The sequence below is a fragment of the Pteropus medius genome, unplaced genomic scaffold (genome assembly GCF_902729225.1).
Source record: "Pteropus medius unplaced genomic scaffold, Ma_sr-lr_union100, whole genome shotgun sequence".
NCBI classification, from domain to species: Eukaryota; Metazoa; Chordata; class Mammalia; order Chiroptera; family Pteropodidae; genus Pteropus; species Pteropus medius.
In genome coordinates, this window is record NW_024352784.1 from 9,001,140 (window position 1) to 9,015,081 (window position 13,942).

The following is a 13,942-nucleotide window of genomic DNA, read 5'->3' on the forward strand; positions in this document are numbered from 1 at the left end:
ACTTTTCGTAGAATGCATTTATTTCTAGACTTGTGTTAAATTCCCAATTAGAGAAATTTGTCAGTTTTATTTTTTAGGAGATCGTAATCTCTTACTTTATCTGACGTTTGTCTGCAGTACGGAAGGTTCTCTGGAGAGGTCTCAAGCCACCCAGGTCTTGTTCTCAGAGGCCCCCAGGCTCCTAGAGTGTGCTGGATTCTATCAGTACTCTGAGTCAGGAAGGATAAAAAACAGGCAGCTCCCTTCAAACCCGGGACACTGAGTGCACATTTCACTCTTCTCCTCGCTCCTGAGGGAGAGGCTGCTAAACTACATCAGCTTCTCTCTGCTGTACTATGGGTCCTCTTGAATAGAAGAAAGCTGCCCAGCTCTCTTTTATCATGGGACGGCAGACATCTACAGTATTCTAGGTCCCATTAGTGCTCCAAGACAGGTGAGAATGAAACCGGTCCCATGGACAATTCCCCAAAATTCTGGAACACTGGACAAATGCTTCGACATTTTTCCTTCAGGGAGATGCTAGAAGTTGGAGATTTTCTTCTACTTGTTCCATGCTGAACTTAGGAGAGGGATTACCACAAGTGAATGCCATGCATTTTCCTCAGATGCGGATCTGGCTAGTTTTGTGCTCATCTGGAGTACAGGTGCCTCGCAACTCTTTTCTGGATTTCTCATAAGGGAACTGGTCCATGTGTTGTTGAATTATTGTCTGTATTGGGGCAAAGAGGTCTGGGGCTTCTTATTCTGACATCTTGCTGATGTCAAGGATTGAGCCTTTTATCATGTTTATTCAGCCTTAATGTTCCTACTTCATTGAAATGCTTATTTCTTTTTCCAGTTCACTTAATATATTAAAACTGCAATTTCTTCATCTATTAAATGCAGAAAAAATGTTTTATTTTTTCTTACAGATGTCTATATGACTAAAACTTACTTTAAAACAATGGTTTCTGAATACCATCTTTGGAAGGTGCCTAGTTAGTGAAGTCAGAATTGAAGAAAGGTAGGAAAGGAGAAGGTGATAACACTCAAATCAGCCACCACTCGCAACCTAAACAACAATTCAACAGGTCTGAGGTGGAGATGAGGACTAATGTGACAAGAATTTATATTGTAAAGCTCCTTACATGATGTTCTCACAGCCAGGAAAGTTTGAGTCTCACAGTTCTATGTGGGTGCAAACTGTGTTTAAGTTGAGGTGACTATCAGTACTGTTGAGAATGTGTAATTAACTGCAGTGTTTGCAGAAATCAGAGTGGAGAAACTACTAAAGATGTGTTCTAAGGACCCTATATATTTCTGCACAGATGATTTTAAACATTCAAACCAATGAAAGATTTTTAAAATTATTTTGTAGGGTCAATAAATATACACTTTCCAACTGTAGGTTTGTGGGGTTTTTTTGTGGGTTTTTTTTTTTTGACAGTTATGGAATAATTAGCACTTAGCATAATTCTTGGCATGTAATAGGTCCTCTAGACATGTTAGCTGATTTAATGAGTATGATGCTAAAATGTGGGAGCAGTCGTCTGAGATTAGCTGTCTAAGCAATATCACTGAAATTTAGCAATCTTTCCATTCTACCAATCAACAGATATTTCCTGAATGCCTCATATTGCAAGGCATTCTGTTGGCATCTTGTTGAGTAGTGAATCCTGAAGGCATGGATCCATCAGCTAATTAAGGAAGATAAGATGTGTGCCAAACAAAAAGCTGTAGAGTAGAAATAAGCGCTGTGATAGAAATTGGATAAAGACCTGTGGGATTCCAGAGAAAGATAAAATTGCATCTGACTGGTGTGTCAGGGAAGCTTCCTTAAGGAAGTAGCTTTGGAGAAATTTGATGATGAGGAGTTTAAACAGAGGGCATTCCAAGATCAGGAGTGAGAATTAACAAAAATGCATAGAGAAATGCAAAGACATATCTGACCACAGACATGCCTGACTGATGAGCAGAATTAATACCATTATAAAGTACTTGCAAGATGAGCAAGAATTTGGCTGGGGGAAGTGTGTTAGTGTACCTACACAAAATAGGTGGTCCTGTCAAATTGGAAAATCTGAGGAGATTTTAATAAAGACATAGCTTACAAAGGTATGGCCTAGGGGATAGAGCGGTACCCTGGGGCTCATAATACATGGGAGCTATCAACACCACTCCCCTCCACTCCATGGATCTAAAAGGACATGAGGAGAGAGTGATTTTCAGAGAGAGAATGAGAGAGAGAGAACGAAAGAGAGAGAGAAGGGAGAGAGAAGGGAGAGAGAGAGAGATTGAGGAATCTGAGATATTCTTGTAGGAACCAAAGTGGGGAAATAAATGCCCCAGCCTCATTCCCTTACCTCCTTCAGTCTCCTGCCAGTGCCTTCTTTTAGCTGAAGCCAGAAGACATGTGTGTGTATTGATACAGCTAAACCTTAGGGGAAAATAATTATATGTTGACTAAAATGACCAGAGTGTAGAAAAATACCCCTAATTCTTACCATCTCATTATAAGTCTATATCTATTTTCTCCAGAATATTTCACAAAACTTTCCTCACTGTTTAGAATGCATTTCATCTTTTGCTCTTTAAATTACTTTTTAATCATAATTATTGTTATCACCCAAAATGACCCTGCTTAAAATTAACTTGTGCATTGTTGGAGGTTTTGTGTGTACTTGTGGCCTACTTTCCAGTTGTTTGAAATCTCATAGCACTTCCTAATGACAACAAAGGGGAGGTAATTATAGCCTACCACTCAGCATCATAAGCATAAAGCATTTTCGATTATGGGATCGTTATATGCATATGACAACAAATAGAATGTCCTCTGTATAGATGAGAGAAACCACAAAACATCTCTTGGGAATCAGCAAGAAAATATAGTAGTCCAAGGTTCCCACTCATATGTCAAATTAACTAGGATATTAATGACTCCTGATGGGGTAGAAAGATGTAATCGCCACTGTGACATTTATGAAGTATTTTTCTTAGGGCAAGTCATTTACTTAGAGTAGAATTTTTGGTGTCTATGGTCTTAGTAAGCTCAGCTCCCTTTTCTCTACCTCCTTTCAGTGACAGATTTTGTTAACCAGACCACAGAGGTGAGCACATAACCCAAGGCTGAGCCAATTATGTCATGTCCCATCCTACAACCACAGTGACCTTTGGGTCCGGGCACTTTTTATGAAAGAGCGGGCAGGGAAATGTATATCTATTACACTGCTTGGCTGTAAGGCTCTAGGAATGTGATTGCAGCTTCCAGCCACATGTCATGCTCCATGTGAATAGAGGAAGAACCCTGAGAGGACAGAGCCAATGTTCAGAGAAGAGATGAGAGAGCACACCAGGGGAGCTAGGCCCGGCTCGCCAGAGCTTCCCCAGTTAGAGGGGGCTGCTTTCTTGCATCTCATCTTCAGCTTCTATGTACCACTCATGTCTCTTTCCTGTAAATCTGTTTTGCTGAACCTGTTCGGAGTTGTTTCTGCTACTTCCAACTGAAAGAGTCCTGCCTGATACTGTGTGGATCTTGCCAGGACTGTGCCAGCCTCTGGCATTTGCCCTTGCTCTTCTCTTTGCTTAAAATTCCCTCTTCAGAAACTTCATGCCTCCCTCCCTGTCTTCCTTCAGGTTTGGACTCAAATGCCACCTTCTCAGTGAGGCCTTCCTGATCATTCTCTCTGAACTGGATTCAAGTGCTCTTTACCACCCTTTCCTATCAATATCTATTGTCCCACATACATTACCTAATGATCTTGTTGATCATCTTTCTCCTAAACTAGAATGTAGGTAGAGATGTTTTGTCCCTGCACATCCCCAGTGCCTGGACAAGGCATAGATGTAGATATCATAGACAGATAAACATTTGTTAAATAAGTGGGCGAATGAATGTTAAACATATTTTTTATACCAGACACTGTGCTCAGAGTTTGGCATGTGGAACTTTAACTAACACATTTATTCTTTGCTCTTTTTGATCCAGGAAGATATTATGGATGAGATACATCATATTGATGCCATGAAGTCATGAAGATAGTCACCTCCATGAGGGCAATGACCACGTCTGCCTTTTTTATCACTGATCCTCATTGCCAAATATAATGCTTGGAACCTGTAATACAGGTAAGGATACCCTATATCTTAAATATAGGAATATGAACTATACCTCATACCTTAAACCTAGCCGTGCTCCCCTTACATTAAGGATTTGATATAACCTAATGGACACAGAAAACAATATAGCTGTCAAGCTTCCTCTTTGGGGTTTGCCACTGGACAGCTTTGTGAAAAACACATCTATTCCTAGCCATTGCATTGTACTAACTTCCCTATCTGCCTGTCTTCTTCTTATTTCTTTTCTCCCCCATTCTTAAATCATATTATTGTGTCCTTGTAAGCCACCTTGAATCCTTTCTGGTACAAGGCGGAGAATAAGTTAATTAATTCACAGATTGATTTAATTCTCAGAGCAACTCAGTGAGGTAGGTATTAGTTCTCTCATTACATGGGAAAGGAAACTGAGCCTCAGAGATATGCAGTTTCTCCAAGGTCATACAACTGGTAAGTGCCAGCATCAGGATTCAGATCCACAACAATGTATCTCTATAGCAGCTGATACCGCACCCTCTTTAAGATCTGTAAAGTCTTAGAGGAGGTAGATGGGGTAAAGGGGATTCAAATATGGGGGGGTGGTAAGGGTAGGGTGAAGTGGGTAAATGGGATCAAATATATGGTAGCTGAAGGAAACTGGATTTTGGATGGTAAAACCAAAACACAATAGAATATACAGATGACGAATTATAATGTACACATGAAAATTATGTAATTGTATTAACCGATGTTACCCCAATAAACTTAATTTTTAAACATTAAAAAAAAAGCAAAAAGATCTGTAAAGTCTCATAACTGTCTTGAGCTGAGGGCTAGTAGAAATGATATTGGACAAGGAAGCAGGAGACTAGGTATCAACTCCAGACTTTTCTCCAGACTTTTTAGGCCAATATGTCCTTGGGGTGTTACATATTTTCTAAATCTCAGTTTCCCCACTATTCAATGGGAATGACAATGCATCTCCCTTCCATACTGTTAAGAGTTCCACCTAGGCACCCCCACTGGAGAAGGGGCCTGCCTGAGAAAGAGTGGTCAGAGCTCCAGAATAGGGACCCTAATTCAGAACCAGCAAGTCATATCTAAAGGACAGCACTCTTAGGCCCACTATCATTTGCTATGCACAACAAATGAAGTTGAACAGTGATCACAAACCTTGTTTGACATGATTCCAATTGCCTTATATGCCAGAGGCATAAAAACATCAATGTCTCATAAAGTTGGGAGGTTTTGGGCATAGTGGACAGAGAAGAGGCTTCTGTCTCCTAGTCTGTCTCCTAGTCTGTCTCCTAGTCTGTCTGCTGTGCTTTGTGATTTTGACAGACTTAAGTTTTCTGAGTTTTACCTCTTCTATATATCAAGATGTACAGGATATCCAGACACAATATTTACTACCCATATATTCACATTTTGGATGCATTTGAAAATGAAGTCTTTAAGAATGGTCCCATGCTCAGTAGCTAGGCTTTTTTTGGTCATGTGCTTTTTCTTCTCAAATTTCTTTTGCAAGGGTCCTACTATTCTTAGGACTTCTTAGGAATTGGCCAGGTTCTTGTAGAAAAACAGATTCTTCGAGATTTTAATTTGAGAAGGGTATTACCAATATTCTTCCCCAAAACATATGTCTCTGAGGGAGCTTATATGGGACTGAGGCCAAAGATTCATCCCCCACTTCTTTCATTTATTCATTTAGTCATACCACTAATTTGCTGAGTATCTTCTCTGTGCTGTCACCATATCTGACATGGAAAAGTAAAGCTTTGCTCTAGAGAGGCTCACATTTTAATGGGGGACAGAGTCAGGCCTATAAGAAATGGTATTACTGGTGGCATAATGAAAAGATGGAGAGGGTCTTAGAAGGCACATAAAAGCCTCAGTTGGAGATGTGTAATCTGAGGTACCCTTTAGCGACACAGTACCTTTATACCTGGGCCTGGTTCTAGCTTTTGGACTTAAGAGAACATTTGCTGCCTGTGTGGGGAGTCTCTTGACCTTAAAGACGGCCAATGGTTTTTCCCATCCCCTTGACATTGCTGTCAGAATGAAGCCATGTAATTCATCTGGTCTTGATGCTATGCCAATTTTTAATGGTCCTAATTGTCTTATTATCGGCTTCTTTGCAATAGTAAAGCCCTTTACTACTTAATTTTCCCTTTGGGGCAGTGGCGGGGGAGGGGGACTGTATATTCATAGAATCATTACTTTCTCTGTCCTTTGTATTAAAGGAAAAAGAAAGGAGACATACATTGGCCCATGCCACAGAAGCCCCAGATACACCTACTGTACACTGTTCACTAGCCCCATGAATAGACTGCTAAAATCCTAGGACTGCTATAGGTTAGCCCCTCATTTTCAACATGTGGAACCTGAAATCAGGAGACGTGGAATGATTCAGTTGGGGTCTCTTGATATCCACTTCCCACCACACCAGCCCATTTTCTCTGAAACTCCAGGGCTCAACACAACTGCTCTCTCCAAGCACTGTGTCTACTGTGACCAATTGGTTCCCATCTTGCCCAATTCACCCTTTTCTTGTTGCTTCTTACTGAGCATATAGGGGATACGAGGCACCGTTATAACTTCTTTGTGTTGCTTCCTTTAGATCACAAATGTACCTTTGAGACTTGCCGAAATAATGCAATTGCAAAGAAATACTTTAAAGAAACCACACTGAAGAGCCCAATGATATCTTCTTGGACTAACGAATCAATTTGGTCACTCAAGAGAAGGCAGCACACTATTTGCAGAACAGGACCACCATGGAGCCTACAACTCTCACCCAATCTGTCCGCTGAACCTTAGATTCGTAAGATCAAATGCCAGTTGAGTGTCTCACCTTCCCTCTCTCTATTAAAGTAGCACTATCCACCCACTTGACCAAACCAAAAGCACTCTAGATATCTGACCTACTCCAATACTGAATTTGTTTTCAAGTGTGGGTAATACAATCTTTAATCACCTCTATTCTGATTGGTAGATACTCCTACTTGGAAAAGGTATGTGGTATGCCCAAGTTTACACAGAAGCTAAGAAGGATAGTGATGATTCAAATCCAGGTGTTAACCTAGTTTCTTCCCCTCTATCATTCAGAAAAAGAAATAAAAGTTTCCTGGAGAATGACAGCCTCCTTCTTTTTTGCCACTCATTTAATTTCTCTGAGTTAATTTCTCTGAACTTCAGGTTATTTTTCTATTTAAAAAAAAAGGATAATATTTTCTCTGCTTACTTTACACTAAAAATAAAATCAAATTACATGGAAATAATGCTTTGTATACTTTAAAAATATTTTTTCTATCAATTCTAAACAAACATCTACGTATTTATTTTGTTACTAGAAGAGAAAGGCAGGATCTAATACTATAAATCAAACATTGAATCTCAAAATGTTGACAGTTGGCAATTTAGGAACAAATTAGAGCCCCAAATCAAAAATAAATGAAAAGCATTTATAAGCTACATGATCTGGAAAATGGGAAGAGAGAGCAGATTTTTAAAAAGAGAAGTAACAATTGACAATAATTACAGGACAGAAATGATGTGTTAATAGCATACCACAGAGAATAGGAATACTGGTGTTTTCATTGGAGGATTATTTTTCTTAATTTAACACAATCTCAGTGGACTAATGTAAAGGGGAAGGGTCTGACTGTTCAGAAGAAGGAAAATAAGAATAAGAAGGAAAAACACAAACAGAAATAAAACCACATTATTGTGCATTGCAAATTCAGAGTCAAACATAATTCCAGATGCAGGATCAAACTGATGGGAGAATGGGCTTTCCGGGAAGGAGAAAACTATTGCTTCATTCAAAACTGACAAACCAAATCTCTCAGGCAATGCAGAGGACCCTTCCCTTCTGGCATGTTGTGGACCTCAGTTTCCATACAAACTCCTTTATGGCTTTCTTTGTGGCTGTTTTGCTTGGGTTACCTTTTCTTATTTCAATAGCCTGGATTCAGAATACTTGGATTTTAATCTCAGTTCTGCAACTAGCAATCTATGTAACTTCTGGCAAATAATATATTATTCTGAAGATTTGTGCTCATCTATGAAGTGATCATGCTAGAACCTTTCTACTGATATCTCGATATTGGCATAGTGGTTAAAAGAATAGATTCTATAGCAAGGCTGCCTGGGTTTGAATTTTAGCTACAACTGCGGCCTTGAGCAACTGACATAAATTCTTTGGCCTCAGTTTCTTCATCTGTAAATTGAGGGTGCCTAAAGCACCTATATCATTGAGTCGTTATAGGGATTGACTGAATTAATACCTCAGTTAATTACTGAGGAAAATCCTTAGAGCAGCGTCTGATACTTATTAAATGCATAAGCGTGTTCATTATTATTGACCACATGTGAAAGAAGTTTAAAGCTATTAAAAGCCCTGACAAACATGAGACAATGAAAAGAAAAAAATATTCCTCGGATCAGTGACCTTTGGTATATGCCACCATCACTTTGATTTATGCTGAAGCCACATTGCGCTCCTGGGTATTACCAGTTGATCAAGGAATTAATTCTAGAGAGAGGTAGAGAGGAGAAAAACAAAACGGTGGAAAATATGAATAGAAAAAGAAAAGGTTACTTGGAAGGTGTTAAATGCTTCACTTTCTGAAGGAAGCATTGTCAAGAAAGAAAAAAAAGAAAAAAGAAAAAAAAGAAAAAGAAAAGAAAAAAAGATGGATTAAGCTGTGACATCGGACTGCCTAGGTTTATATAGTCAGCTACGCCATTTACAGGAGGCTGTGTGGCCTTAGGCAAGTGACTTCACCTAACTCTAAGACTACTTACCTTTTCATAAATAAGAATAATGATAAATCTTTAGCTATTGGATTTCACGAAGAGTAAATGAAATACCTACTTAGAACACTATTGAACACTTATCACAGCAACTATTAGTAGATATTATTCCCAACTCTGAAATATGCCAAATATTGCTCATGGTATTATACAGGTAAACTATTAAAAGTCTCAGTACAACCAGCTGAAGAGAACAGAGCTAAGTAAATCTCTTGATTTACCTGGAAACCAAGAGCTAATGAGAAACAGAGCTAGGACTCAAATCCAACTCTTTCTGGTTCCCAAGGCCCATGCTCCACTGCCTCCCAAAGTAATGGCCAAGTGCAAATCACATTCTTTCCACTGCGTAGGACATTGCTTAACACCCCCAAATAGAACTTATGCATACATTAAAGAGATGCAGCATTTTTTATGAGCCCAGGTTGTTGGTTTAAAGCCAAATTTGAACAGTGAATAAAAATCAAAGCAACTATGATTTATTCAATGCTAGGTACTTTACATACATCATATCTGCATCATTGCTGTTATTATTTTATTGATTACATGTTATTAGTCTGCTTCTATGCTAATGTTTTCTATCTGTGCTTTTCAAATATTGAACTGAATAAGAATCACTGGGAGACCTTGTTAAAATGCAGATTCTGATTCAGTAGGTCTAGGTATAGCCTGTGATTCTATATTTATAATCAGCTCCCAGCTAATACTAATGCTGCTATTTTGTAAACCTTAATGGGATTAGCAAGATTTTATAGGATTTTCTTATTCAATCCTTACATTCATGTTGTTACAAAAAATTAGAGGCACTACTGAGCTCATTTTACTGAAGAAGAGACTGAGGCTCAAAGAGTTTATGTGTCCTGCCTCAGGATAGAGTGAATAGAAGACAGAACCAGAATTCGATTTGTCATGCATGTATTTATATACATGGTAGTATATAAATAATCTGCTTAATGATTTAGCATTTAAACTTTTCACATTTATTTTACAAATTTCCATTAGACAAGTATTCATATGTATTTTTGAAAATCTAATTGGACATCAAAAGATGATAAACATACATTGTTGCCCTCTATAAAACCAGTCTAATTGGAAGCAAGAGAGATAAACAAGTTCTTAAAAGATAATATGAAGATAATCGGTGCTGAAAGGGCACAGAAAATCAAGGACTTCAATAAGGTCTCATGGGAGTTACAACTGGTACAGCCTTTCTGGTGGGTAATGTAGTTATATATCAAATTTGAAAATATGTGTATAGATTTACACAGCTATTTCACTTCTAGACATTTGTCCTAGAAAAAGATTAAAAAGTGAAGAAAGATACACATATAAAGATATTCACTGCGGTATTATTTAAGATAGTGAACAATTGAATACAATTGAATTCAATATCCATTGAAATAAAATTAGGTAAGTTATTGAGCATCTCTATTATGGAACACCATAGATTTAGAAGAATAAACTAAACCAAATCTATATGAATTGACATGGATAATTATCCATACTATATTTTTATGTGGATTAAAATTTTAAAAAAGCATGTTACTGAACAGTACATTGGTAAGACTACTTATATAATGAATACTTATATAACTATATACTTATATAATACTGATAAAACTATGATATGTACAGTGTGCTTTATATACATGGTGCTTCTCAGGGGTTGAAATAAATGTAAAGGCTTTCCTTTTCTCTTTTTTGTAGTTCTAGTCAAGATTTTACCAAGTGGACATACCGTTTGTAAAGCCGACAATAACTACAAGGACGGTGCTGTGGTGGGATGAAACAGCCACTGTCAGAAATGTAATATCTGAGGGTGTTCAGAATGATACTGCAAATAAGAGGCAGGAACTCTTCTCTCTGCCTGACCGGGGTTGGAAAGCTCTGCACAGATGTGATCTCTCAGAGCTAGAAGATTGAGTAGGATTCCTTTAGAAGGCAAAGAGAGAAAAAAGCACTCAAGATTAGAGGAACAATTTAGGCATATCACTGTGATTTAGAGAAAACAAAATGAACAGATATGGGTCCTGTCTGCTCTCAAGAGCTCCCAAGCGATGTGAGAAGCCAATTCACACATTAGAGAATTCATGACTCAAAGCAAGCAATGTAGGTGTTTAGCGGAGTAATGCGGATTTGGACAAGTACTTTTCTGGGTAAGAGTATTTAGTTCTTTCTACAGGGGTTTTCGTTTTTCCTCAGCCCAACACATGTGTATGACAGAACACATTTCATCATAATAGTGACACGGAAAGGTAGTAATTCACGAGGAATTTGGGGGCTGGGCATGTCGGTTTCCTCTTGATAACTCCTTCCACAGAAAGACATTCTAGAAGTGAATTCTTGAGGAGTATTGAGTACAAAAGGTTGGCTGGAAAAGCTATTTGGTTTGTAGAAGTTTATAGGATTTATGCTGAGTGAAAAATTGGCATCAGGTCCCTCTCCAAGACTAGATCCCTCTCCAAGAGTAATAATAATATGTATATATTCTGTTCATAGATTTTTATTAACATTATAGATACATATTTCCATGTAAAAACGTAGTCCATAATTGAAATTTTAATGACTGTATTATATTTCACTGAATTAATATATCATATTTTCCCAGTTGTTAGACATTTAAGCTGCAATGAGTAACATGATATATATCTTTTTATATTTAAAAAGTTTATTTCTCTATAATAAATTCCCCAGAGACAAACTGAGTCAAAGATGATAATCAATTTTGTCTCTCAAAAAGGCCAGCTTTCCATGACCATTTACCACATGTGTATAACCAGTTTTATCACAATGTCACTAGTACTTGGTATTATTGTTTTAAATAAAACATTTCCTAATTTTAAAGAATGTAAAACTTGGACTTGCTATGGTGTGATTTTTAAGGTCTTTAATTACAAGGGCTAGTGAATCTTTTATTTTGTGTTAGTGTAGAGCTTATGAGAGCTTATTAGGTTACAGGCTTCTGCATGCTTGTATACTTGGGCAAGTTGTTTAATTTATTTATACTTCTTATCCATGGAATGGGGATAATAATAGTGCTTAACTGTTTAGATTGTTGTGAGATTAAAAAAGTTAATACATGTAAAGCACCTAGAATGTTGCCTGGTACACAATAAACTCAACATATGTTACATGTTGTTATTTTTATTATTGTTATCAGTAGGATAAGTAGTGATATTATACAGACAGAAGCAAAGAAGTACATTTCTATTTCCTATTATGAGAGTTTATAGTTCAAGTCACTTGGGATATAAATGTTTTCTCTAATTTATTTACACATATACCTTTTACATATATATTATTTATATATTTACATATTATTGCTTTAATTATTATTAAGACCATGTAGCTACCTATTGATATATAATTTCAAGGAGGCATTTCATCTCTCTGTCTTTATTTCTTCATGTACCACATATGAGAATGGACATACCTTACAAGACTTTTGTGAGGATTTGAAATAATATACATAATTAAATAGGGACATTTTAATCCTCTTAGAGGCTAATGTAAGATTTACTTTAGGAAGAGGGCCTCCTTTGTTCAGAAATTGCCTTAATAAGTCCACTTGAGGTAGGCTTCAAGGCTTTAAGAAAGGAAATAATTCTTCATGATATAAGGAAGAAATATGTTTCTGAGAAGGAGGGAGGAGAGTAATAGGAGTAGGGGACAAAAAGATGGCAAAGGCTTTGCAGTGATATCCTGTGTCACCCCAATTATCCCTAAAGTTCCTATAAACACAATATATGTGGAGTAAATTCCTTTTAGGGGAAGGACTGAGTTTGACATGGGACATTACAAATAGAGCCTCAAGGAAACTCAGGTGACCAGAGCTTAGTTAAGGAGCACAAGGAGAAGAATGACATCAGATTAATGAGATTTCTCCCTTTAAAGTTTTGGTCACCCCTAAGCCATAGAATTAGAGAGATCTTAGAGTGCAGGTAGCCCTCAGTTAGTATCAGGATTATATGGATATAATAAGTGCCTGGTGCACAAGAATTGCTCAGTAAATTGTAGCATAATTTTTCAGAACGTAAATATTTTTTATGCTTCAGAGTTAACTATGCATTTTCACATTCATCATCTCATTTAATCTCATTTAATCTTCATAACAATTTCCTTTGGCATATTTGGGTAAATATTTTTCTCAGTCTGTTGTTTTTTTTATTTCAGTTATGATATTTTTTCATTGTACATACATTTCAAAATTATATGTAATTGAATATGTCAATCTTTTCTTCATGATTTCTTCTATTACTTCAAATCTTAGAAAGCTATCATTTCTCCAAGAAACTGGGAAGTATTCAATTGTATTTACTACTAGTCATCTGAAGACTTTTTCATCTTTTATGAAAAATTTACCTCTACATGATGCATTCATGAAGGCAAATATCTGTGGACAGATTACATTTAGTGAACCATAAAATTTTATAATAGTTAAGTGATTTACATTATATATGTATATATATATATATATTCTTGTGTGTATATATATATATTCTTGTGTATATATATATATTCTTGTGTGTGTGTGTGTGTGTGTGTGTGCGTGTATATATATATATATATATATATATATATATATATATATATATATATATATATTCTTGTAAGGTAGGTTTTATTGTACCCATTTTATATAAAAGAATGCCAGCATTCACTGAGTTCTCACTTCCTGCAGGCTCTCAGAATTCTAAGTACTTTGCTGTTCATATTCACAACAGCCCTATCGCAGAGGTATGGATATCATTCTCATTTTATAAATGAAGAAGCTAAGGTAAAGAGGAGGTAAGTCACTTAGCTGATGTCACAGTGCTGGCAGAGGAGACTGATGATTTTTACCCTGCCAGTCTGATGCCAGAGCTACTTGCTTAACCTCCACCTAAAATAAAAGATCCTGAACCTCAGAGAGGTTGAGTCAGTCACATAGCTATTTAGGTGGGTCTAATGGTAGAGTCCAGATTCTTTTTATGCTAATATTCTGAATCAGTCAGTTTTACTAACGCACTGAATAGCCAAGATGGCAATGTGATCAGAACACAGACATCCTGCTAAT

At 37.0% G+C, this 13,942-nt stretch overlaps 3 long non-coding RNA genes across 6 annotated transcripts in view; 2 read left to right on the plus strand and 1 right to left on the minus strand.

Annotated features, from left to right (window-relative positions):
• Positions 1-13,942, minus strand: part of LOC120590409 (uncharacterized) — a 672,254-nt gene that overhangs the window by 369,197 nt on the left and 289,115 nt on the right. The gene's annotated exons all lie outside the window — the stretch shown is intronic.
• Positions 3,966-11,359, plus strand: LOC120590407 (uncharacterized). Its single transcript, XR_005649709.1, has 3 exons — positions 3,966-4,104; positions 6,692-10,100; positions 10,594-11,359. It is a non-coding gene; the product is annotated as an uncharacterized LOC120590407 (long non-coding RNA).
• LOC120590408 (uncharacterized) overlaps positions 13,492-13,942 on the plus strand; it is a 10,556-nt gene continuing 10,105 nt past the window's right edge. Inside the window, exon 1 of the long non-coding RNA XR_005649710.1 lies at positions 13,492-13,674. This is a non-coding gene — a long non-coding RNA (uncharacterized LOC120590408). The remainder of the gene's footprint in view (positions 13,675-13,942) is intronic.